Here is a 24,247-nt window from a genome sequence, read left to right as displayed (position 1 = left end):
CATAACAACTTCCTGCACCAGTTCCCCGTCAGTATAGAGCTTTCTCTCTCTCTCTCTGTCTCCCTTTTGTGTGGGGCGCGGAGGAGGGAGAGAGTGACAGAGAGAAAGAGATTAACAGGGTTACGGACAAAAAGCGGGGGCTGGGACTGAGCACGACTGCTCTTTCAAAGGGACAGCACAGGCACGCCTGGCCGAATGGCCTCCTTCTGTGCTGTAAGTTTCTATGAATCCATGACACTCAGAAAAGCTTATTAAATATGTGACTTACACATAAACATAGAGAGCAGACACACATGTCTGTCTGTGTGTGTGTTCGAGTCTTTGTCTCAATCACTGCATAACTACTTCCTCTACCAGGTCCTTGATAGTATAGTGGTGAGGATTCAATTCCCCGACACGTTCTCTCTCTGTCTCCCTTTCCCTCTCTCTCTGCCTCTCTCTCTCGCTCTTTGTTTCCCTCTCCTTGCTCACTCCTCCCTCTGGGGCTGGTGAATGAGCCCAGGTCTGTACACAGCGCCATTCTTGCTCTGCGATTCTGCATTGAACGCCCAGCAGTGACTTTAGTCAGATTAGTGGAGTATCCCCGCCTGGCGAGCGGGGTTCTGCGATGGGGCGAAATGCGTCTTTAAGATGTGGAATACTAATTAAATTGGTTCGTGTTAAAAAGCGAGGGTGGAACATGGAAGAGTAAATAAATGCGAGAGGAGATTGTCTCTTTGAGAATGTTCTTGAGCGGAGACTGTTCAGGGACTGAGTGCTGTTTTGCTCCAGAGCGATGGATGATTGCGATTTTATCTGAGCAACATTTACTTCTGCACCGAACCAGCACTCGTGGCCGAGTGGTTAAGGCGATGGTTTAAAAATCCATTGGAGGGTTCTCCCCGCGCAGGTTCGAATCCTGCCGACTACGGTTCTAGCGTTTTTCATCCCATTTCATTTGTAAATGTAATCAAATCTCTGGAGAACTAATCCTGAATTAGGCGGAATTAAATCCCACAACTTTCAACACCTCGAGATTTTTCTCGTTTTCATTGATCTGCGAGTATTCACCAAATATACGGTCAGAAATAGAACAAAAATCAGGCAAATTAGCGACAGTGTTTCTCTCTGTCTGACTCTCTCGATGTCTAAATCACTCTATGTGTGTGTCTGTGTTGATGTGTATGTCTGTCTGTGTACATGTGTGGCATTCTTTTTCTGTCTGTCTGTGTCTGCCGATCACTCGGGTAACAAGCGGGGATACTTTCCTCAGCCTTCACCTTCTTCCTAAAGTGTCGTTCCCCAGAATTGGACACAGTTCTCCAGCTGAGGCCGAACTAGTGTTTTATTTATGTTTCCCATAACTTCCTGGCTTGTGCACTCTGTGCCTCTATTTACAAACCCCAGGATCACATCTGCTTTATTAACTGCTTTGTTAACCTGTCCTGCCACTGAGGAAATCTCTGCTCTGCTCCACTCTGTGACAGGGTGGGGCTTCAAGCCCCGATTCTCACAGAATCCGTCCGCAAGAATTAACAGCACCAGGATGGCCGAGTGGTTAAGGCGTTGGACTTACAGACCCAATGGGTTTATACCCGCGTGGGTTCGAGCCCCACTCCTGGTAACTCTTTAATTTAAGACACATTTTTTTTCATCCTGCTCAGTGACACTCTTTGTCATTGGCTGAACCTCCATCAAACAAAAAATGAGATTTTTATAGATACGGAAAGGTTTCATATGTAATTCTTAAAGTGCTATTGTGGCATCTGCTGAATCTGCATTTTTCTCTCACTGTCTCTGTCATTCTCAACGAAAAAGGAGAAGGAATCTTAAAATGTTTTTATATCTTTCAGTCTCCACCGCTGTCTCACTATCTGCCTCTCTGTCTCCCTCTCATTCTCTCTCTCTCTTTCTGTCTCTCTCTGTTACAAATTTGTCATACGCCTCCTTTTCTTTCCAATTCCAATTCCAATTCCAATTCAAATGCTTTATTGGCATGAAAGTTTACAGAGAACCATATTGCCAATGCTTACATAGCAAAAAGGTACAGTTTTCCAACATTCTGTAGGTGTCAATCGATTTGTCGTTCTCTGTCGTTCTCTGTCTGTTTCTCTCTGTCTGTCTCTCTCTCTCTGTCTGTCTCTCTCTGTCTCTCTGTGTCTGTCTGTCTCTCCCTCTGTCTGTCTCTTTCTCTCTCTCTGTCTCACTCTCTCTCTGTCTCTGTCTTTCTCTCTCTCTGTCTGTCTCTCTCTGCCTGTCTGTGTCTGTCTGTCTCTCCCTCTGTCTGTCTCTCTCTCTGTCTGTCTCACTCTCTCTCTGTCTCTCTCCCTCTCTCTGTCTCTCTCTCTCTGTTTCTATTTCTGCCTGTCTCTCTCTCTGTTTCTCTCTGTCTTTCTCTCTCTGTCTGTCTCTCTGTCTCTCTCTCTGTCTGTCTCTCTCTCTGCCTCTCTCCGTGTCTCTCTCGCTCTTTGTTTCCCTCTCGTTGCTCAGTCCTCCCTCTGGGTCTGATGAATGAGCCCAGGTCTGTCCACAGCGCCATTCTTGCTCTGAGCTTCTGCAGAGAACGCCCAGCAGTGACTTTGGTCAATTTAGTGGAGTATCCCTGCCTGGTGAGCGTGGTTCTGCGATGGGGCAAAATGCGTCTTTAAGATGTGAAATACTAATTAAATTGGTTCGTGTTAAAAAGCGAGGGAGGAACATGGAAGAGTAAATAAATGCGAGAGGAGATTGTCTCTTTGAGAATGTTCTTGAGCGGAGACTGTTCAGGGACTGAGTGCTGTTTTGCTCCAGAGTGATGGATGATTGCGATTTTATCTGAGCAACATTTAATGTATCACAGACTCAGTAGCCGTGGCCGAGTGGTTAAGGCGCTGGACTAGATAATCCATTGGGGTCTCCCCGCGCAGGTTCTGAATCCTGCCGGCTACGGTTCCAGCGTTTTTCATCCCATTTCATTTCAAAATGTAACCAAATCCATGGAGAACTTATCCTGAGTTGGGCGGAATTAAATCCCACAACTTTCAACACCTCGAGATTTTTCTCGTTTTCATTGATCTGCGAGTATTCACCAAATTTACGGTCAGAAATAGAACAAAAATCAGACAAATTAGCGACAGTGTTTCTCTCTGTCTGTCTCTCTCGATGTCTAAGTCACTCTATGTGTGTGTCTGTCTGTCTGTGTAGCTTTCTGTTTCTGTCTGTCGGTCACTCGGGTTACAAGCGGGGATACTTTCCTCAGCCTTCACCTCCTCCCTAAAGTGTGGCTCCCCAGAATTGGAGACAATACTCCAGCTGCGGCCGAACTAGTGTTTTATTTAGGTTTGGCATAACTTCCCGGCTTGTGTACTCTGTGCCTCTATTTATAATGCCCAGGATCACATCTGCTTCATTAACTGCTTTGTTAACCTGTCCTGCCATCGAAGAAATCTCTGCTCTGCTCAACTCTGTGGCAGGGTGGGGCTTGAAGCCCCGATTCTCACGGAAACAATCCACACATATTAACAGCACCCGAATGGCTGAGTGGTTAATGCTGTTGGACTTAAAATCCAATGGGTTTATACCCACGTTGGTTCGAACCCCACTCCAGGTAGCTCTTTAATTTAAGTTCCATTTTCTTTCATCCTGCGCAGTGACACTCGCTTGTCATCTGCTAAATCTCCATCAAACAAACAATGAGATTTTTATAGATACGGAAAGAAAGATTCCATATTTATATATCATTCTTAGAGTGCTATTTTGGCATCTGCTGAATCTGCATTTTCGCTCACTCTAAACTAACAAAGAGAAGTAATTGTAAAATGTTTTTATATTTTTCAGTCTCCACCTCTGTCTCACTATCCGTCTCTCTGTCTCCCTCTCATTCTCTCACTCACTTTCTGTCTCTCTCTGTTACACATTTGTCATACGCCTCCGTTTCTCTCTCTCTCTCTCTGTCCTTCTCTTGTTGATCACTCCTTCCTCTGGGGCTGGTAAATGAGCCCAGGTCTGTTCACAGCGCCATTCTTGCTCTGCGATTCTGCACAGTAACGCCATCCATCAGTTCCTCGTCAGATATAGTGAACAATCCCCAACTGCTACTCCTGAGGTCGGCTTTCAATTCCGCGATGGAGTGGAAGCATTTTTAAGATGTCAAACTGTATTTATATTTCCTGGTGTAGCTTTATGTTAAAAAGCTACAGTGATAAACAGGAGAGTAAATAAATGCGAGAGGAGATTGTCTCTTTGAGAATTTTCTTGAGCGGAGACTGTTCAGGGACTGAGTGGTGTTTTGCTGCAGAGCGAGGGATGATTGCGGTTTTATCTGAGCAACATTTAAAATTTCACAGACTCAGTAGTTGTGGCCGAGTGGTTAAGGCAAATTGATTAGAAAGCCATTGGGGTCTACCCCGGCAGGTTCGAATCCTGCCGACTACGGTTCCAGCAGTTTTCATTTCAAAATAAAATCAAATCCCTGGGAAACTAATCCTGAGTTGGGCGGAATTAAATCCAACACTTCGAAGTTTTTCACTTTTTCATTGTGCAAGTATTCAAGAAATATACGGTCGGAAATAGAACAACAATCAGACAAATCAGGGTTCAAACTAATTTGGCAGGGGTCCATCCTTTCCTGATATGTATACCCTCGCATTTCTGGTGTCAGCCTTGTAAATCTTCTCTGTACCCTCTCTGTGTCTGTGTGTCTCTGTGTCTATATGTCTCTCTGTGTGTGTCTGTGTGTCTCTCTCTGCTCTGCTCAAATCTGTGGCAAGGTGGAGCTTGAAGGCTCGATTCTTTTAGAGACAGTCTACAAACATCCCCAGTACCAGGATGGCCGAGTGGTTAAGGCGTTGGACTTAAAATCCAATGGGTTTATACCCGCATGGGTTCAAACCCCCCTCCTGGTAACTCTTTAATTTAAGATCCATTTCCTTACATCCTGCTCGGCGACACTCGCTTGTCAACAGCTGATTCTCCAACAAACAATGAGATGTTTATCGATATGGAAAGAAAGATCTCATATGTAATTCTTCAAATCCTATTTTGGCATCTGCTGAATCTGCATTTTTCTCTCTGTCTGTCTCTGTCTGTCTCTCTCTGTCTGTCTCTGTCTCTCTGTCAGTCACTCTGTCTGTCTCTCTCTGCCTGTTTCTGTCTTTCACTCTGTCTGTTTCTCTGTCTGTTTCTCTCTGACTGTCTCTCTCTGTGTCCCTGTGTCTCTCTCTCTCTGTTTCTCTCTCTGTCTCTGTCGTTCTCATTTGTTCAGTTTTGTTCACAGCTCGATTCATGCTCTGACCGACTTTGCACGTGTTAATTCCTCATTAGTATAATGGTGAGTTTCCCTGCTTATTATTTCAAAAGACCGGGGTTCAATTCGCCGCTGGGGCGGGCAATTTTTATCAACACCAATTTTAAACATTTATAAAGCTTCTTAAAATCATTCTCTTCAGAACAGAAAAAATCCACTTTTGGATTTGAGACTAGATTCTTGGTGCCCGCCAGGTGTAGAGCTGTGAACCATTACGTTTCTCACTGGGCAGCATTTCAAAATTAAACAAACTCCCAGTCGGTTTAATCGTCAATTACAAGGCTTAAAGTTCCATGGATTGCAACAGCTCGACATTTCAACTGATCTGCAAGAGTTGACGAAATCTACAACAAGAATCTCACTATCTGTCACTCTGTCTCCCTCTCATTCTCTCACTCTCTTTCTGTCTCTCTCTGTTACACATTTGGCATACGCCTCCGTTTCTCTCTCTCTCTCTCTCTCTCTGTCCTTCTGTTGTTGATCACTCCTTCCTCTGGGGCTGGAGAATGAGCACAGGTCTGTTCAGAGCGCCATTCTTGCTCTGCGATTCTGCACAGTAACGCCATCCATCAGTTCCTCATCAGATATAGTGAACTATCCCTAACTGCAACTCCCGAGGTCGGCTTTCAATTCCGTGATGGAGTGGAAGCATTTTTAAGATGTCAAACTGTATTTCTATTTCCTGGTGTAGCTTTATGTTAAAAAGCTACAGTGATAAAAGAAGAGTAAAAAACATGCGAGACGAGATTGTCTCTTGAAATTTCATGACACGAGACTGTTCAGGGACTGAGTGCTGTTTTGCTTCAGAGCAATGGATGATTGCAATTTTATCTGAGCAACATGTAAAGTCTTACAGACCTAGTAGTCGTGGCCGAGTGGTTAAGGCCATGGACTAGGAATCCGTTAATGGTTCTTCCTGGTTACGTTCGAAACCTGCCGACTATGGTTCCAACACTACTCATTTCTTAATGTCACCAAATTCCAGGGGAACTAATCCTGAGTTGGGCGGAATTAAATCCAACACCTCGAAGTTTTTCACTTTTTCATGGTGCAAGTATGCACGAAATATATGGTCGCTAATAGAACAATAATCAGACAAATCAGGGTATAAACTAATTTGGCAGCGGTCCATACCTTCCTGATATATATACCCTCGCATTTCTGGTGTCATCCTTGTAAATCGTGTCTGTGTGTCTCTGTGTCGGTCTGTGTGTCTCGCCATGTGTGTGTGTCTCTCTGTGTGTGTCTCTCTGTGTCGGTCTGTGTTTCTCTCTGTGTCTGTGTGTCTGCCTGTGTGTCTCTCTGTGTTGGTCTGTGTGTCTGTGTGTTTATGTGTGTGTCGGTCTGTGTGCCTCTCTGTGTCGGTCTGTGTGTCTCTCTGTGTCTGTTTGTTTATGTGTGTGTCGGTCTGTGTGTCTCTCTCTGCTCTGCTCAACTCTGTGGCAGGTTGGTGCTTCAAGGCCCGATTCTCTCAGAGCCAGCGCGCGAATAATACCAGCACCAGGATGGCCGAGTGGTTAAGGGATTGGACTTAAAATCCATATGGGTTTATATCCACGTGGTTTCAAGCCCCACTACTGGTAACTCTTTAATTTAAGATCCATTTCTTTTCATCCTGCTCAGTGACACTCATTTGTCATCAGTTGATTCTCCAACAAACTATGAGATGTTTATAGATATGGAAAGAAAGATCTCATATGTAATTCTTCAAGTCCTATTTTGGCATCTGCTGAATCTGCATTTTTCCCTCACTCTCTCTGTCACTCTCAACTAACAAAGAGAAGGGATCGTGAAATGTTTTTACATCTTTCAGTCCCCACCTCTCTCTGTCTCACTATCTGTGTCCCTCTCATTCTCTCACTCTCTTTTTCTCTCTCTCTCTGTTTCTCTCTGTCTCTCTCTCTGTCTGTCTCTCTGTCTGTCTCTCTCTTTGTCTATCTCTCACTGTATGGCTATCTGCCTGTTTCTTTCTGTCTCTCTCTCTCTGTATGGCTCTCTGTCGTTTTCTCTCCCTGTCTCTGTCTGTTTCTCTCTGTGTGTCTCTCTCTGTCTATCTGCGTGTCTCTCTCTCTGTCTGTCTCTCTCTTTGTCTGTCTCTATCTCTCTCTGTATGGCTCTCTGTCGTTTTCTCTCTCTGTCTCTGTCTGTTTCTCTCTGTGTGTCTCTCTCTGTCTTTCTCTGACTGTCTCTCTGTCTGTCTCTGTCTCTCTTTGTCCCTGTCTTTCTCATTTGTCAAGTTCTGTTCACAGCTTGATTCTAGCAGCAGCCAGTATATCAGTTCCTCATTAGTATAGTCGTGAGTATCCCCGCCTGTCACAGTGGAGACCGGGATTCAATTTCCCGATGGTGAGGGCGATTTCAACATCACAAATTTAAACCTTTGGGCAACTCCTTAAAAACCTTCTTGGAAAAGTAAAACAGAAAAAAATCCTACCAAAATAATTTTAAAAGATTTACTGGCACATGAAGAACTGTATAACAACTTCCTGCATCAGTTCCTCGTTAGTATAGAGCTCTCTCTCTCTCTCTCTGTTTCCCTCTCCCTTTTGTGTGGGGTGCGGAGGAGGGCGAGAGTGACAGAGAGAAAGAGATTAACAGGGTTACGGACAAAAAGCGGGGGGTGGGACTGAGCACCACTGCTCTTTCAAAGAGACAGCACAGGCACGACGGGCCGAATGGCCTCCTTCGGTGCTGTAGGTTTCTATGAATCCATGGCACTCAGAAAAGCTTATTAAATATGTGACTTACACATAAACATAGAGAGCAGACACACATGTCTGTGTGTGTGTTCGAGTCTTTGCCTCAAGCACTGTATAACTACTTCCTCTACCAGGTCCTTGATAGTATAGTGGTGATGATTCAATTCCCCGACACGTTCTCTCTGTCTCTCTCTCTGTCTCATATTTAACTATAATTCTTAAAGTGCTATTTTGGCATCTGCTGAATCTGCATTTTCTCAAGTGTCACTATTGACTAACAAGGAGAAAGAGAATCGGACTCTACCCCTCTCTGTCACACTATCTGGTATCTCTGTCTCCCTCTCATTCTCTCTCTTTGTCTCTCTCACTCTCTCTTTCTGTCTCTGTTACACATTTGTCATAAGCCTCCTTTTTTGTCTCTCTCTCTCTGTATCTATCATTGTCTCTCTCTTTATCTCTCTGAATATCTCTCTGTCTTTCTCTCTCTGTCTCTCTGTCTCACTATTTGTCCCTTTCTCTGTTTGTCCCGTCTCTCTCTCTTTCTCTCAGTCCAATTCTGTTCACAGCTCGATTCTTGCTTTGACAGATTTTATATCCGTTAGTTCCTCGTTAGTATAGTGGTGAGTATCCCCGCCTGTCACGCGGGAGACCGGGGTTCAATTCCCCGACGAGGAGGAAGATTTTATAATTCAAAATTTTAAAACTTTGGCCAACTCCTCAAAACCTCCTTGGGAAAGTAGAATAGAAAAAACATCAACTAAAATAATTTTAAAAGATTTACTGTCATAACAACTTCCTGCACCAGTTCGTCGTTAGTATAGAGCTCTCTCTCTCTGGTTTCCTCTCTGTCTCATTCACTGTTCCCCAGTCTCGCTCTCTCTGTCTCATTCACTGTTCCCCAGTCTCTCTCTCTCTGTTTCCGTCTCAGTCTCTCTCTGTGTGCCTCTCTCCATGTCTCTTTGGTTCCCTCTCCTTGCTCACTCCTCCCTCTGGGGCTGGTGAATGAGCCCAGGTCTGTTCACAGCGCCATTCTTGCTCTGAGCTTCTGCAGAGAACACACAGCAGTGACTTTCATCAATTCAGTGCACAATCGCCGCCTGTTGCACGGCTGACAGAGGTTCAATTCTGTGATGGGGAGAAATTAGTCTTTCCAGTGTAAAATAATTGTTATATTTCTTGGCGTAACTTAATGTTAAAAAGCGAGGGAGGAACATGGAAGAGTGAAACAATGCGAGGGGAGATTGTCTCTTTGGGAATTTTCTTGAGCAGAGACTGTTCAGGGACTGAGTGCTGTTTTGCTCCAGAGCGATGGATGATTGCGATTTTATCTGAGCAACATTTAAAATCTCACAAGCTCAGTAGTTGTGGCCGAGTCGTTAAGGCACTGGACTAAAAATCCATTGGGTTTTCCCTGCGCAGGTCGAATCCTGCGGACTACGGTTCCGGCATTTTTCATCCCATTTCATTTAAAAATGTAAATCCCTGGAGAATTAATCCTGAGTTAGGCGGAATTAAATCCCTCAACTTTCAACACCTCGAGATTTCTCTCGTTTTCATTGATCTGCAAGTATTCACCAAATATACGGTCAGAAATAGAACAAAAATCAGGCAAATTAGCAACAGTGTTTCTCTCTGTCTGTCTCTCTCGATGTCTGAGTCACTCTATGTGTGTGTCTGTGTTGATGTGTGTGTCTGTCTGTGCACATGTGTGTCTGCCGGTCACTCGGGTAACAAGCGGGGATACTTTCCTCAGCCTTCACCTCCTTTCTGAAGTGTGGTTCCCCAGAATTGGACACAATACTCCAGCTGGGGTCGAACTAGTCGTTTATTTAGGTTTGGCAAAACTTCCTGGTTTGTGTTCTCTGTGCCTCTATTTATAATGCCCAGGATCGCATCTTCTTTATTAACTGCTTTGTTAACCTGTCCTGCCACCGAGGAAATCTCTGCTCTGCTCAACTCTGTGGCAGGGTGGGGCTTGAAGCCCCGATTCTCACAGAGACTATCCACATGTCCTCAGACAGCACCAGAATGGCCGAGTGGTTAAAGTGTTGGCCTTAAGATTCGATGGGTTTATACCCACGTTGGTTCAAACCCCACTCCAGATAACTCTTCAATTTAAGACCCATTTTCTTTCATCCTGCTCAGTGACACTCGTTTGTCATCAGTTGATTCTCCAACAAACTATGAGATGTTTATAGATATGGAAAGAAAGATCTCATATGTAATTCTTCAAGTCCTATTTTGGCATCTGCTGAATCTGCATTTTTCTCTCACTGTCTCTGTCATTATCAACTAAAAAGGAGAAGGAATCTTAAAATGTTTTTATATCTTTCAGTCTCCACCGCTGTCTCACTATCTGCCTCTCTGTCTCCCTCTCATTCTCTCTCTTTCTGTCTCTCTCTGTTACAAATTGGTCATACGCCTCCTTTTCTTTCCCTCTGTCTGTCTCTCTGTCGTTCTCTGTCTGTTTCTCTCTGTCTGTCTCTCTCTGTCTCTCTGTGTCTGTCTCTCCCTCTGTCTGTCTCTCTCTCTTTGTCTGTCTCACTCTCTCTCTGTCTTTCTCTCTCTCTGTCTGTCTCTCTCTCTGCCTCTCTCCGTGTCTCTCTCGCTCTTTGTTTCCCTCTCGTTGCTCATTCCTCCCTCTGGGGCTGGTGAATGAGCCCAGGTCTGTCCACAGCGCCATTCTTGCTCTGAGCTTCTGCAGAGAACGCCCAGCAGTGACTTTCGTCAGTTTAGTGGAGTATCCCTGCCTGGTGAGCGGGGTTCTGCGATGGGGTAAAATGCGTTTTTAAGATGTGAAATACTAATTAAATTGATTCGTGTTAAAAAGCGAGGGAGGAACATGGAAGAGTAAATAAATGCGAGAGGAGATTGTCTCTTTGAGAATGTTCTTGAGCAGAGACTGTTCAGGGACTGAGTGCTGTTTTGCTCCAGAGCGATGGATGATTGCGATTTTATCTGAGCATCATTTAACGCATCACAAACCCAGTAGTCGTGGCCGAGTGGTTAAGGCGATGGACTAGATGAATCCATTGGGGTCTCCCCGCACAGTTTCTGAATCCTGCCGGCTTCGTTTCCAGCGTTTTTCATCCCATTTCATTTCAAAATGTAACCAAATCCATGGAGAACTTATCCTGAGTTGGGCGGAATTAAATCCCACAACTTTCAACACCTCGAGATTTTTCTCGTTTTCATTGATCTGCGAGTAGTCACCAAATATACGGTCAGAAATAGAACAAAAATCAGGTAAATTAGCGACAGTGTTTCTCTCTGTCTGACTCGATGTCTAAATCACTCTATGTGTGTGTCTGTGTTGATGTGTGTGTCTGTCTGTGTACATGTGTGGCATTCTTTTTCTGTCTGTCTGTGTCTGCCGATCACTCGGGTAACAAGCGAGGATACTTTCCTCAGCCTTCACCTTCTTCCTAAAGTGTAGTTCCCCAGAATTGGACACAGTACTCCAGCTGAGGCCGAACTAGTGTTTTATTTAGGTTTCCCATAACTTCCTGGCTTGTGCACTCTGTGCCTCAATTTACAAACCCCAGGATCACATCTGCTTTATTAACTGCTTTGTTAACCTGTCCTGCCTCTGAGGAAAGCTCTGCTCTGCTCAACTCTGTGACAGGTTGGGGCTTCTAGCCCCGATTCTCACATGACCAGTCCACAAGAATTAACAGCACCAGGATGGCCGAGTGGTTAAGGCGCTGGACTTAAGATCCAATGGGTTTATACTCGTGTGGGTGCGAACTCCACTCCTGGTAACTCTTTAATTTAAGACACATTTTCTTTCATCCTGCTCAGTGACACTCTTTGTCATTGGCTGAACATCCATCAAACAAAAAATGAGATTTTTATAGATACGGAAACGTTTCATATGTAATTCTTAAAGTGCTATTGTGGCATCTGCTGAATCTGCATTTTTCTCTCACTGTCTCTGTCATTATCAACTAAAAAGGAGAAGGAATCTTAAAATGTTTTTATATCTTTCAGTCTCCACCGCTGTCTCACTATCTGCCTCTCTGTCTCCCTCTCATTCTCTCTCTTTCTTTCTGTCTCTCTCTGTTACAAATTGGTCATATGCCTCCTTATCTTTCTCTCACTCTGTCTGTCTCTCTGTATGTCTCTCTGTCGTTCTCTGTCTGTATCTCTCTGTCTGTCTGTCTCTCTCTGTCTGTCTCTCTCTGTCTGTCTGTGTCTGTCTGTCTCTCCCTCTGTCTCTCTCTCTCTGTCTGTCTCACTCTCTCTCTGTCTTTCTCTCTCTCTGTCTGTCTCTCTCTCTCTCTGCCTCTCTCCGTGTCTCTCTCGCTCTTTGATACCCTCTCCTTGCTCACTCCTCCCTCTGGGGCTGGTGAATGAGCCCAGGTCTGTTCACAGCGCCATTCTTGCTCTGAGCTTCTGCAGAGAACGCCCAGCAGTGACTTTGGTCAGTTTAGTGGAGTATCCCTGCCTGGTGAGCGGGGTTCTGCGATGGGGCAAAATGTATGTTTAAGATGTGAAATACTAATTAAATTGATTCGTGTTAAAAAGCGAGGGAGGAACATGGAAGAGTAAATAAATGCGAGAGGAGATTGTCTCTTTGAGAATGTTCTTGAGCGGAGACTGTTCAGGGACTGAGTGCTGTTTTGCTCCAGAGTGATGGATGATTGCGATTTTATCTGAGCATCATTTAACGCATCACAAACCCAGTAGTTGTGGCCGAGTGGTTAAGGCGATGGACTAGATAATCCATTGGGGTCTCCCCGCGCAGGTTCTGAATCCTGCCGGCTACGTTTCCAGCGTTTTTCATCCCATTTCATTTCAAAATGTAACCAAATCCATGGAGAACTTATCCTGAGTTGGGCGGAATTAAATCCCACAACTTTCAACACCTCGAGATTTTTCTCGTTTTCCTTGATCTGCGAGTATTCACCAAATTTACGGTGAGAAATAGAACAAAAATCAGACAAATTATCGACAGTGTTTCTCTCTGTCTGTCTCTCTCGATGTCTAAGTCACTCTATGTGTGTGTCTGTCTGTCTGTGTAGCTTTCTGTTTCTGTCTGTGCGTGTCTGCCAGTCACTCGGGTAACAAGCGGGGATACTTTCCTCAGCCTTCACCTCCTCCCTAAAGTGTGGTTCCCCAGAATTGGAGACAATACTCCAGCTGGGGCCGAACTAGTGTTTTATTTAGGTTTGGCAAAACTTCCCGGCTTGTGTACTCTGTGCCTCTATTTATAAAGACCAGGATCACATCTGCTTCATTAACTGCTTTGTTAACCTGTTCTGCCACCGAGGAAATCTCTGCTCTGCTCAACTCTGTGACAGGGTGGGGCTTGAAGCCCCGATTCTCACAGGGATAATCCACGCATATTAACAGCACCAAAATGTCCGAGTGGTTAATGCGTTGGACTGAAGATCCAATGGGTTTATACCCACGTTGGTTCGAACCCCACTCCAAGTAGCTCTTTAATTTAAGTTCCATTTCCTTTCATCCTGTTCAGTGACACTCGTTTGTCATCTGCTGAATCTCCATCAAACAAACAATGAGATTTTTATAGATACGGAAAGAAAGATTCCATATTTATATGTCATTCATAGAGTGCTATTTTGGCATCTGCTGAATCTGCATTTTCGCTCACTCTAAACTAACAAAGAGAAGTAATCGTGAAATGTTTTTATATTTTTCCGTCTCCACCTCTGTCTCACTATCCGTCTCTCTGTCTCGCTCTCATTCTCTCACTCTCTTTCTGTCTCTCTCTGTTACACATTTGTCATACGCCGCCTTTTCTCTCTCTCTCTCTCTGTCCTTCTCTTATTGATCACTCCTTCCTCTGGGGCTGGTGAATGAGCCCAGGTCTGTTCACAGCGCCATTCTTGCTCTGCGATTCTGCACAGTAACGCCATCCATCAGTTCCTCGTCAGATATAGTGAACAATCCCCAACTGCTACTCCCGAGGTCGGCTTTCAATTCCGCGATGGAGTGGAAGCATTTTTAAGATGTCAAACTTTATTTATATTTCCTGGTGTAGCTTCATGTTAAAAAGCTACAGTGATAAACTGAAGGGTAAAAAAATGCGAGAGGAGATTGTCTCTTTGAGAATTTTGTTGAGCGGAGACTGTTCAGGGACTGAGTGCTGTTTTGCTGCAGAGCGAGGGATGATTGCGGTTTTATCTGAGCAACAGTTAAAATTTCACAGACTGAGTAGTCGTGGCCGAGTGGTTAAGGCGGATTGACTAGAAATCTACCCCGGCAGGTTCGAATCCTGCCGACTACGGTTCCAGCATTTTTCATTTCAAAATATAATCAAATCCCTGGGGAACGAATCCTGAGTTGGGCGGAATTAAATCCAACACTTCGAAGTTTTTCACTTTTTCATTGTGCAAGTATTCAAGAAATATACGGTCGGAAATAGAACAACAATCAGACAAATCAGGGTTTAAACTAATTTGGCAGGGGTCCATCCTTTCCTGATATGTATACCCTCGCATTTCTGGTATCATCCTTGTACATCTTCTCTGTACCCTCTCTGTGTCTGTCTGTGTCTGTGTGTCTCTGTGTGTGTCTCTGTGTCTATATGTCTCTCTGTGTCTGTCTGTGTGTCTCTCTCTGCTCTGCTCAAATCTGTGGCAAGGTGGAGCTTGAAGGCTCGATTCTCTTAGAGACAGTCAACAAACATCCCCAGCACCAGAATAACAACAGAAAATGCTGGAAAAACTCAGCAGGTCAGGCAACATCCGTGGAGAGAAATTTGAGTGTGGTTAAGGCGTTGGACTTAAGATCTAATGGGTTTATACCCGCGTGGGTTCGAACCCCACTCCTGGTAACTCTTTAATTTAAGATCCATTATCCTTTCATCCTGCTCAGCGACACTCGCTTGTCAACAGCTGATTCTCCAACAAACAATGAGATGTTTATCGATATGGAAAGAAAGATCTCATATGCAATTCTTCAAATCCTATTTTGGCATCTGCTGAATCTGCATTTTTCTCTCTGTCTGTCTCTGTCTGTCCCTCTCTGTCTTTCTCTATCTCTCTGTCTGTCTCTCTGTCTGTCTCTCTCTGTCTTTCACTCTCTGTCTGTTTCTCTGTCTGTGTTTCTCTGTCTGTTTCTCTCTGACTGTCTCTCTCTGTGTCCCCGTCTCTCTCTCTGTTTCTCTCTCTGTCTCTGTCGTTCTCATTTGTTCAGTTTTGTTCACAGCTCGATTCTTGCTCTGACCGACTTTGCACGTGTTAATTCCTCATTAGTATAATGGTGAGTATCCCTGCTTATTATTTCAAAAGACCGCGGTTCAATTCGCCGATGGGGCGGGCAATTTTTATCAACACCAATTTTAAACATTTATAAAGCTTCTTAAAATCATTCTCTTCAGAACAGAAAAAATCCACTTTTGGATTTGAGACTAGATTCTTGGTGCCCACCTGGTGTGGAGCTGTGAACCATTACGTTTCTCACTGGGCAGCATTTCCAAATTAAACAAACTCCCAGTCGGGTTAATCGTCAATTACAAGGGTTAAAGTTCCATGGATTGTAACAGCTCGACATTTCAACTGATCTGCAAGAGTTGACGAAATCTACAAGAATCTCACTATCTGTCACTCTGTCTCCCTTTCATTCTCTCACTCTCTTTCTGTCTCTCTCTGTTACACATTTGTCATACGCCTCCGTTTCTCTCTCTCTCTCTCTCTCTCTCTCTGTCCTTCTGTTGTTGATCACTCCTTCCTCTGGGGCTGGAGAATGAGTCCAGGTCTGTTCAGAGCTCCATTCTTGCTCTGCGATTCTGCACAGTAACGCCATCCATCAGTTGCTCGTCAGATATAGTGAACTATCCCCAACTGCAACTCCCGAGGTCGGCTTTCAATTCCGCGATGGAGTGGAAGCATTTTTAAGATGTCAAACTGTATTTCTATTTCCTGGTGTAGCTTTGTGTTAAAAAGCTACAGTGATAAATGAAGAGTAAAAAACATGCGAGAGGAGATTGTCTCTTGAAATTTCATGACACGAGACTATTCAGGGACTGAGTGCTGTTTTGCTTCAGAGCGATGGATGATTGCAATTTTATCTGAGCAACATTTAAAGTTTCACAGACCTAGTAGTTGTGGCCGAGTGGTTAAGGCCATGGACTAGAAATCCATTGATGGTTCTGCCTGGTTACAGTTCGAAACCTGCCGACTATGGTTCCAACACTACTCATTTCTTAATGTAACCAAATTCCAGGGGAACTAATCCTGAGGTGGGCGTAATTAAATCCAACACCTTGCACTTTTTCATTGTGCAAGTATGCACGAAATATATGGTCGCTAATAGAACAATAATCAGACAAATCAGGCTATAAACTAATTTGGCAGCGGTCCATACCTTCCTGATATATATACCCTCGCACTTCTGGTATCATCCTTGTAAATCCCCTGTGTGTGTGTCGGTCTGTGTGTCTCTCTCTGCTCTGCTCAACTTTGGGGCTTCAAGGCCCGATTCTCTCAGAGCCAGCGCACATGAGGCTAGCACCAGGATGGCCGAGTGATTAAGGCATTGGACTTAAAAGACATATGGGTTTGTATCCACGTGGTTTCAAACCCCACTCCTGGTAACTCTTTAATTTAAGATCCATTTCCTTTCATCCTGCTCAGTGACACTTGTTTGTCATCAGCTGATTCTCCAACATACAATGAGATGTTTATAGATATGGAAAGAAAGATCTCATATGTAATTCTTCAAGTCCTATTTTGGCATCTGCTGAATCTGCATTTTTCCCTCACTCTCTCTGTCACTATCAACTAACAGAGAGAAGGGATCGTGAAATGTTTTTACATCTTTTAGTCCCCACCTCTCTCTGTCTCACTATCTGTGTCCCTCTCATTCTCTCACTCTCTTTTTCTCTCTCTCTGTCTCTCTCTCTGTCTGTCTCTCTGTCTGTCTCTCTCTTTGTCTATCTCTCACTGTATGGCTATCTGTCTGTTTCTTTCTGTCTCTCTCTCTCTGTATGGCTATCTGTCTTTCTCTGTCTGTTTCTCTCTATCTGTCTCTGTCTGTTTCTCTCCGTCTGTCTGTCTCTGTCTGTCTCTCTGTCTGCCTCTCTGTCTGTCTCTCTTTGTCCCTGTCTTTCTCATTTGTCAAGTTCTGTTCACAGCTCGATTCTTGCAGCAGTTAGTATGTTAGTTCCTCGTTAGTATAGTGGTGAGTATCCCCGCCTGCCACAGTGGAGACCGGGATTCAATTTCCCGATGGGGAGGATGATTTTAACATCTCAAATTTTAAACCTTTTGGCAACTCCTTAAAAACCTCCTTGGAAAAGTAAAACAGAAAAAAAAGCCTACCAAAATAATTTAAAAAGATTTACTCTCATATAAAGAACTGTATAACAACTTCCTGCACCAGTTCCTCGTTAGTATAGAGCTCTCTCTCTCTCTCTGTTTCCCTTTTGTGTGGGGCGCGGAGGAGGGAGAGAGTGACAGAGAGAAAGAGATTAACAGGGTTACGGACAAAAAGCGGGGGGTGGGACTGAGCACCACTGCTCTTTCAAAGAGACAGCACAGGCACGGCGGGCCGAATGGCCTCCTTCTGTGCTGTAAGTTTCTATGAATCCATGGCACTCAGAAAAGCTTATTAAATATGTGACTTACACATAAACATAGAGAGCAGGCACACATGTCAGTGTGTGTGTGTGTTCGAGTCTTTGTCTCAAACACTGCATAACTACTTCCTCTACCAGGTCCTTGAGAGTATAGTGGTGAGGATTCAATTCCCCGACAGGTTCTCTCTCTCTCTGTCTCTGTCTCACTCACTGTTTCCCGCTCTCTCTCTCTCTCTCTCTCTCTCTGTGTCTCTCTCTCTCTGCCTCTCCCCGTGTCTCTCTCGCTCTTTGATACCCTCTCCTTGCTCACACCTCCCTCTGGCTCTGGTGAATGAGCCCAGGTCTGTCCACAGCGCCATTCTTGCTCTGAGCTTCTGCAGTGAACGCCCAGCAGTGACTTTGGTCAATTTAGTGGAGTATCCCTGCCTGGTGAGCGGGGTTCTGCGATGGGGCGAAATGCGTCTTTAAGATGTGAAATAGTAATTAAATTGGTTCGTGTTAAAAAGCGAGGGAGGAACATGGAAGATTAAATAAATGCGAGAGGAGATTGTCTCTTTGAGAATGTTCTTGAGCGGAGGCTTTTCAGGGACTGAGTGCTGTTTTGCTCCAGAGCGATGGATGATTGCGATTTTATCTGAGCAACATTTAACTCATCACCTACCCAATAGTCGTGGCCGAGTGGTTAAGGCGATGGACTAGAAATCCATTGGGGTTTCCCCGCGCAGGTTCGAATCCTGTCGACTACGTTTCCAGCATTTTTCTTTTTAAAATATAACCAAATTCCTGGAGAACTAATCCTGAATGAGACGATATTAAATCCCACAACTTTGAACACCTCGAGATTTTTCTCGTTTTCATTGATCTGCAAGTGTTCACGAAATTTATGGTCAGAAATAAAACAAAAATTACTGACAGTGTTTCTCTCTACCTGTCTGTCTCTCTCGATGTCTAAGTCACTCTATGTGTGTGTCTGTGTTTGATGTGTGTGTCTGTCTGTGCACATGTGTGTCTGTCTGTGTGTGTCTGCCGGTCACTCGGGTAACAAGCGGGGATACTTTCCTCAGCCTTCACCTCCTTTACTGAAGTGTGGTTCCCCAGAATTGGACACAATACTCCAGCTGGGGTCGAACTAGTCGTTTATTTAGGTTTGGCAAAACTTCCTGGTTTGTGTACTCTGTGCCTCTATTTATAATGCCCAGGATCACATCTTCTTTATTAACTGCTTTGTTAACCTGTCCTGCCACCGAGGAAATCTCTGCTCTGCTCAACTCTGTGGCAGGGTGGGGCTTGAAGCCCCGATTCTCACAGAGACAGTCCACACGTACTCAGACAGCACCAGAATGGCTGAGTGGTTTAAGTGTTGGATTTAAGATCCGATGGGTTTAAACCCACGTTGGTTCGAACCCCACTTCAGGTAGCTCTTCAATTTAAGACCCATTTCCTTTCATCCTGCTCAGTGACACTCGTTTGTCGTCTGCAGAATCTCCATCAAACAAACAATCAGATTTTTATAGATACGGAAAGAAAGATTTCATATTTATATGTCATTCTTAGAGTGCTATTTTGGCATCTGCGGAATCTGCACTTTCGCTCACTCTCAACTAACAAAGAGAAGTAATCGTAAAATGTTTTTATATTTTTCAGTCTCCACCTCTGTCTCACTATCTGTCTCTCTGTCTCCCTCTCATTCTCTCACTCTCTTTCTGTCTCTCTCTGTTACACATTTGTCATACGCCTCCGTTTCTCTCTGTGTCTCTCTCTGTCCTTCTCTTGTTGATCACTCCTTCCTCTGGGGCTGGTGAAGGAGCCCAGGTCTGTTTACAGCGCCATTCTTGCTCTGCGATTCTGCACAGTAACGCCATCCATCAGTTCCTCGTCAGATATAGTGAACAATCCCCAACTGCTACTCCCGTGGTCGGCTTTCAATTCCGCGATGGAGTGGAAGCATTTTTAAGATGTCAAATTGTATTTCTATTTCCTGGTGTAGCTTTATGTTAAAAAGCTACAGCGATAAACAGAAGAGTGAAACAATGCGAGAGGAGATTGTCTCTGAGAATTTTCTTGAGCGGAGACTGTTCAGGGACTGAGAGCTGTTTTGCTCCAGAGCGATGGATGGTTGCGATTTTATCTGAGCAACATTTAAAAACTAGCAAACCCAGTAGTCATGGCTGAGTGGTTAAGGCCATCGACTAGAAAGCCATTGGGCTTTTCCTGCACAGGTTCTAATCTTGCCGACTACGGTTCCAGCGTTTCTCATTTCAAAATGTAATCAAATTCCTGGGGAACTAATCCTGAGTTGGGCGGAATTAAATCCAACACCTCGAAGTTTTTCACTTTTTCATGGTGCAAGTATGCACGAAATATACGGTTGGAAATAGAACAACAATCAGACAAATCAGGGTTTAAACTAATTTGGCAGGGGTCCATCCTTTCCTGATATGTATACCCTCGCATTTCTGGTATCATCCTTGTACATCTTCTCTGTACCTTCTCTGTGTCTGTCTGTGTCTGTGTGTTTATGTGTGTGTCTCTCTGTGTCGGTCTGTGTCTGTCTGTTTGTCTGTCTATGCGTCTCTCTGTGTCTGTCTGTGTGTCTCTCTCTGCTCAAATCTGTGGCAAGGTGGAGCTTGAAGGCCCGATCCTCTTAGAGACAGTCTGCAAACAATGCCAGCACGAAGATGGCCGAGTGGTTAAGGCGTTGGGTTTAAGATCCAATGGGTTTATACCCACGTGGGTTCGAACCTCAATCCTGGTAGTTTTTTAATTTAAGATCCATTTCCTTTCATCCTGCTCAGTGACACTCGCTTGTCAACAACTGATTCTCCAGCAAACAATGAGATATTTATAGATATGGAAAGAAAGGTCTCATATGTAATTCTTCAAGTCCTATTTTGGCATCTGCTGAATCTGCATTTTTCTCTCTGTCTCTCTCTGTCTGTCTCTGTCTGTCTCTCTCTGTCTGTCTCTGTCTGTCTGTCTCTGTCTGTCCGTCTCTGTCTGTCACTCTGTCTGTCTCTCTCTGCCTGTCTCCGTCTTTCACTCTCTGTCTGTTTCTCTGTCTGTTTCTCTCTGACTGTCTCTCTCTGTGTCCCTGTGTCTCTCTCTCTGTTTCTCTCTCTGTCTCTGTCGTTCTCATTTGTCCAGTTTTGTTCACAGCTCGATTCTTGCTCTGACCGACTTTGCACGTGTTAATTCCTCATTAGTATAATGGTGAGTGTCCTTGCTTATTATTTGAAAGGCCGGGGTTCAATTCGCCGATGGGGCGGGCAATTTTTAACAACCCCAATTTTAAACATTTATAAAGCTTCTTAAAATCATTCTCTTCAGAACAGAAAAAATCCACTTTTGGATTTGAGACTAGATTCTTGGTGCCCGCCAGGTGTAGAGATGTGAACCATGACGTTTCTCACTGGGCAGCATTTCAAAATTAAACAAACTCCCAGTCGGTTTAATCGTCAATTACAAGGGTTAAAGTTCCATGGATTGTAACAGCTCGACATTTCAACTGGTCTGCAAGAGTTGACGAAATCTACGACAAGAATCTCACTATCTGTCACTCTGTCTCCCTCTCATTCTCTCACTCTCTTTCTGTCTCTCTCTGTTACACATTTGTCATACGCCTCCGTTTCTCTCTCTCTCTCTCTCTCTCTCTTTCATTCGCCTGTTGATCATTCCTTCCTCTGGGGCTGGAGAATGAGCCCAGGTCTGTTCAGAGCGCCATTCTTGCTCTGCGATTCTGCACAGTAACGCCATCCATCAGTTCCTCATCAGACAGAGTGAACTATCCCTAACTGCAACTTCCGAGTTCGGCTTTCAATTCCGTGATGGAGTGGAAGCATTTTTAAGATGTCAAACTGTATTTCTATTTCCTGGTGTAGCTTTATGTTAAAAAGCTACAGTGATAAACAGGAGAGTAAAAAATATGTGAGAGGAGATTGTCTCTTTGAGAATTTTCTTGAGCGGAGACTGTTCAGGGACTGAGTACTGGTTTGCTCCAGAGCGATGGATGATTGCGGTTTTATCTGAGCAACATTGAAATGCTTACAGACCCAATAGGCGTGGCCGAGTGGTTAAGGCGATTAACTAGAAATTCATTGGGGTCTCCCCGCTCAGGTTCGAATCCTGCCGACTACCGTTCCAGCATTTTTCATTTCAAAATATAATTAAATCCCTGGGGAACTAATCCGGAGTTGGGCGGAATTAAATCCAACACCTCGAAGTTTTTCACTTTTTCATGGTGCAAATATTCAAGAAATATACGGTCGGAAATAGAACAACAATCAGACAAATCAGTGTTTAAACTAATTTGGCAGGGGTCCATCCTTTCCTGATATGTATACCCTCGGATTTCTGGTATCTCCTTGTAAATCTTCTCTGTACCCTCTCTGTGTCTGTGTGTCTGTGTGTGTGCCTCTCTGTCTGTGTGTCTCTCTCTGCTCAAATCTGTGGCAAGGCGGAGCTTGAAGGCCCGATTCTCTTAGAGACAGTCTGTCAACAGCGCCAGCACCAGGATGGCCGAGTGGTTAAGGCGTTGGACTTAAGATCCAATGGGTTTATGCCCACGTGGGTTCGAACCCCACTCCTGGTAACCTTTTAATTTAAGATCCATTTCCTTTCATCCTGCTCAGTGACACTCGCTTGTCAACAGCTGATTCTCCAACAAACAATGAGATGTTTATAGATATGGAAAGAAAGATCTCATATGTAATTCTTCAAGTCCTATTTTGGCATCTGCCGAATCTGCATTTTTCTCTCTGTCTCTCTCTGTCTGTCCCTCTCTGTCTGTCTCTGTCTGTCTCTCTCTGTTTCTCTGTCTGTCACTCTGTCTGTCTCTCTCTGTCTGTCTCTGTCTCTCACTCTCTGTCTGTTTCTCTGTCTGTTTCTCTCTGACTGTCTCTCTCTGTGTCCCTGTGTCTCTCTCTCTGTTTCTCTCTCTGTCTCTGTCGTTCTCATTTGTCCAGTTTTGTTCACAGCTCGATTCTTGCTCTGACCGACTTTGCCCGTGTTAATTCCTCATTAGTATAATGGTGAGTGTCCTTGCTTATTATTTGAATAGGGCGGGGTTCAATTCGCCGATGGGGCGGGCAATTTTTAACAACCCCAATTTTAAACATTTATAAAGCTTCTTAAAATCATTCTCTTCAGAACAGAAAAAATCCACTTTTGGATTTGAGACTAGATTCTTGGTGCCCACCTGGTGCAGAGCTGTGAACCATTACGTTTCTCACTGGGCAGCATTTCAAAATTAAACAAACTCCCAGTCGGTTTAATCGTCAATTGCAAGGCTTAAAGTTCCATGGATTGTAACAGCTCGACATTTCAACTGATCTGCAAGAGTTGACGAAATCTACGACAAGAATCTCACTATCTGTCACTCTGTCTCCCTCTCATTCTCTCACTCTCTTTCTATCTCTCTCTGTTACACATTTGTCATACGCCTCCGTTTCTCTCTCTCTCTCTCTCTCTCTCTCTCTGTCCTTCTGTTGTTGATCACTCCTTCCTCTGGGGCTGGTGAATGAGCCCAGGTCTGTTCACAGCGCCATTCTTGCTCTGCGATTCTGCACAGTAACGCCATCCATCAGTTCCTCATCAGATATAGTGAACTATCCGCAACTGCTACTCCCGAGGTCGGCTTTCAATTCCGCGATGGAGTGGAAGCATTTTTAAGATGTCAAACTGTATTTCTATTTCCTGGTGTAGCTTTATGTTAAAAAGCTACAGTGAGAAACAGAAGAGTAAAAAACATGTGAGAGGAGATTGTCTCTTTGAGAATTTTCTTGAGCGGAGACTGTTGAGGGACTGAGTGCTGTTTTGCTCCAGAGCGATGGATGATTGCGGTTTTATCTGAGCAACATTTAAAGACTTACAGACCCAGTAGGCGTGGCCGAGTGGTTAAGGCGATTAACTAGAAATCCATTGGGGTCTCCCCGCTCAGGTTCGAATCTCTGCCGACTACCGTTCCAGCATTTTTCATTTCAAAATATAATTAAATCCCTGGGGAACTAATCCTGAGTTGGGCGGAATTAAATCCAACACCTCGAAGTTTTTCACTTTTTCATGGTGCAAATATTCAAGAAATATACGGTCGGAAATAGAACAACAATCAGACAAATCAGGGTTTAAACTAATTTGGCAGGGGTCCATCCTTTCCTGATATGTATACCCTCGGATTTCTGGTATCTCCTTGTAAATCTTCTCTGTACCCTCTCTGTGTCTGTGTGTCTGCCTGTGTCTGTGTGTGTGCCTCTCTGTCTGTGTGTCTGTCTGTGTCTGTGTGTCTCTCTCTGCTCAAATCTGTGGCAAGGTTGAGCTTGTAGGCCCGATTCTCTTAGAGACAGTCTGTCAACAGCACCAGCACCAGGATGGCCGAGTGGTTAAGGCGTTGGACTTAAAATCCAATGGATTTATGCCCACGTGGGTTCGAACCCCACTCCTGGTAACTTTTTAATTTAAGATCCATTTCCTTTCATCCTGCTCAGTGACACTCGCTTGTCAACAGCTGATTCTCCAACAAACAATGAGATGTTTATAGATATGGAAAGAAAGATCTCATATGTAATTCTTCAAGTCCTATTTTGGCATCTGCTGAATCTGCATTTTTCCCTCACTCTCTCTGTCACTCTCAACTAACAAAGAGAAGGGATCGTGAAATGTTTTTACATCTTTCAGTCCCCACCTCTCTCTGTCTCACTATCTGTGTCCCTCTCATTCTCTCACTCTCTTTTTCTCTCTCTCTCT

At 44.3% G+C, this 24,247-nt stretch overlaps 9 non-coding genes across 9 annotated transcripts; all 9 read left to right on the top strand.

Annotated features, from left to right (window-relative positions):
- The first annotated feature begins 825 nt into the window (after positions 1-825).
- Positions 826-910, top strand: trnaf-aaa (transfer RNA phenylalanine (anticodon AAA)). The gene has a single exon. It is a non-coding gene; the product is annotated as a tRNA-Phe (tRNA).
- A 609-nt stretch (positions 911-1,519) lies between these two features.
- Positions 1,520-1,603, top strand: trnav-uac (transfer RNA valine (anticodon UAC)). The gene has a single exon. It is a non-coding gene; the product is annotated as a tRNA-Val (tRNA).
- A 3,176-nt stretch (positions 1,604-4,779) lies between these two features.
- Positions 4,780-4,862, top strand: trnal-uaa (transfer RNA leucine (anticodon UAA)). The gene has a single exon. It is a non-coding gene; the product is annotated as a tRNA-Leu (tRNA).
- A 3,703-nt stretch (positions 4,863-8,565) lies between these two features.
- trnad-guc (transfer RNA aspartic acid (anticodon GUC)) lies at positions 8,566-8,637 on the top strand. Its single transcript has one exon. It is a non-coding gene; the product is annotated as a tRNA-Asp (tRNA).
- Positions 8,638-11,640: 3,003 nt separating this feature from the next.
- On the top strand, positions 11,641-11,723 carry trnal-uaa (transfer RNA leucine (anticodon UAA)). Its single transcript has one exon. It is a non-coding gene; the product is annotated as a tRNA-Leu (tRNA).
- Positions 11,724-18,173: 6,450 nt separating this feature from the next.
- On the top strand, positions 18,174-18,255 carry trnas-aga (transfer RNA serine (anticodon AGA)). The gene has a single exon. It is a non-coding gene; the product is annotated as a tRNA-Ser (tRNA).
- Positions 18,256-18,843: 588 nt separating this feature from the next.
- trnal-uaa (transfer RNA leucine (anticodon UAA)) lies at positions 18,844-18,926 on the top strand. The gene has a single exon. It is a non-coding gene; the product is annotated as a tRNA-Leu (tRNA).
- A 3,088-nt stretch (positions 18,927-22,014) lies between these two features.
- Positions 22,015-22,097, top strand: trnal-uaa (transfer RNA leucine (anticodon UAA)). Its single transcript has one exon. It is a non-coding gene; the product is annotated as a tRNA-Leu (tRNA).
- A 1,768-nt stretch (positions 22,098-23,865) lies between these two features.
- Positions 23,866-23,948, top strand: trnal-uaa (transfer RNA leucine (anticodon UAA)). The gene has a single exon. It is a non-coding gene; the product is annotated as a tRNA-Leu (tRNA).
- Positions 23,949-24,247: the final 299 nt, after the last annotated feature.

This window comes from Somniosus microcephalus, chromosome 4 (assembly GCF_052327205.1).
Source record: "Somniosus microcephalus isolate GS21.2 chromosome 4, FLI_Smic_1.0, whole genome shotgun sequence".
Taxonomy (NCBI): Eukaryota; Metazoa; Chordata; class Chondrichthyes; order Squaliformes; family Somniosidae; genus Somniosus; species Somniosus microcephalus.
The sequence above is the reverse complement of the archived record's forward strand: the minus strand, read 5'-3'. Positions and strand labels throughout refer to the sequence as shown.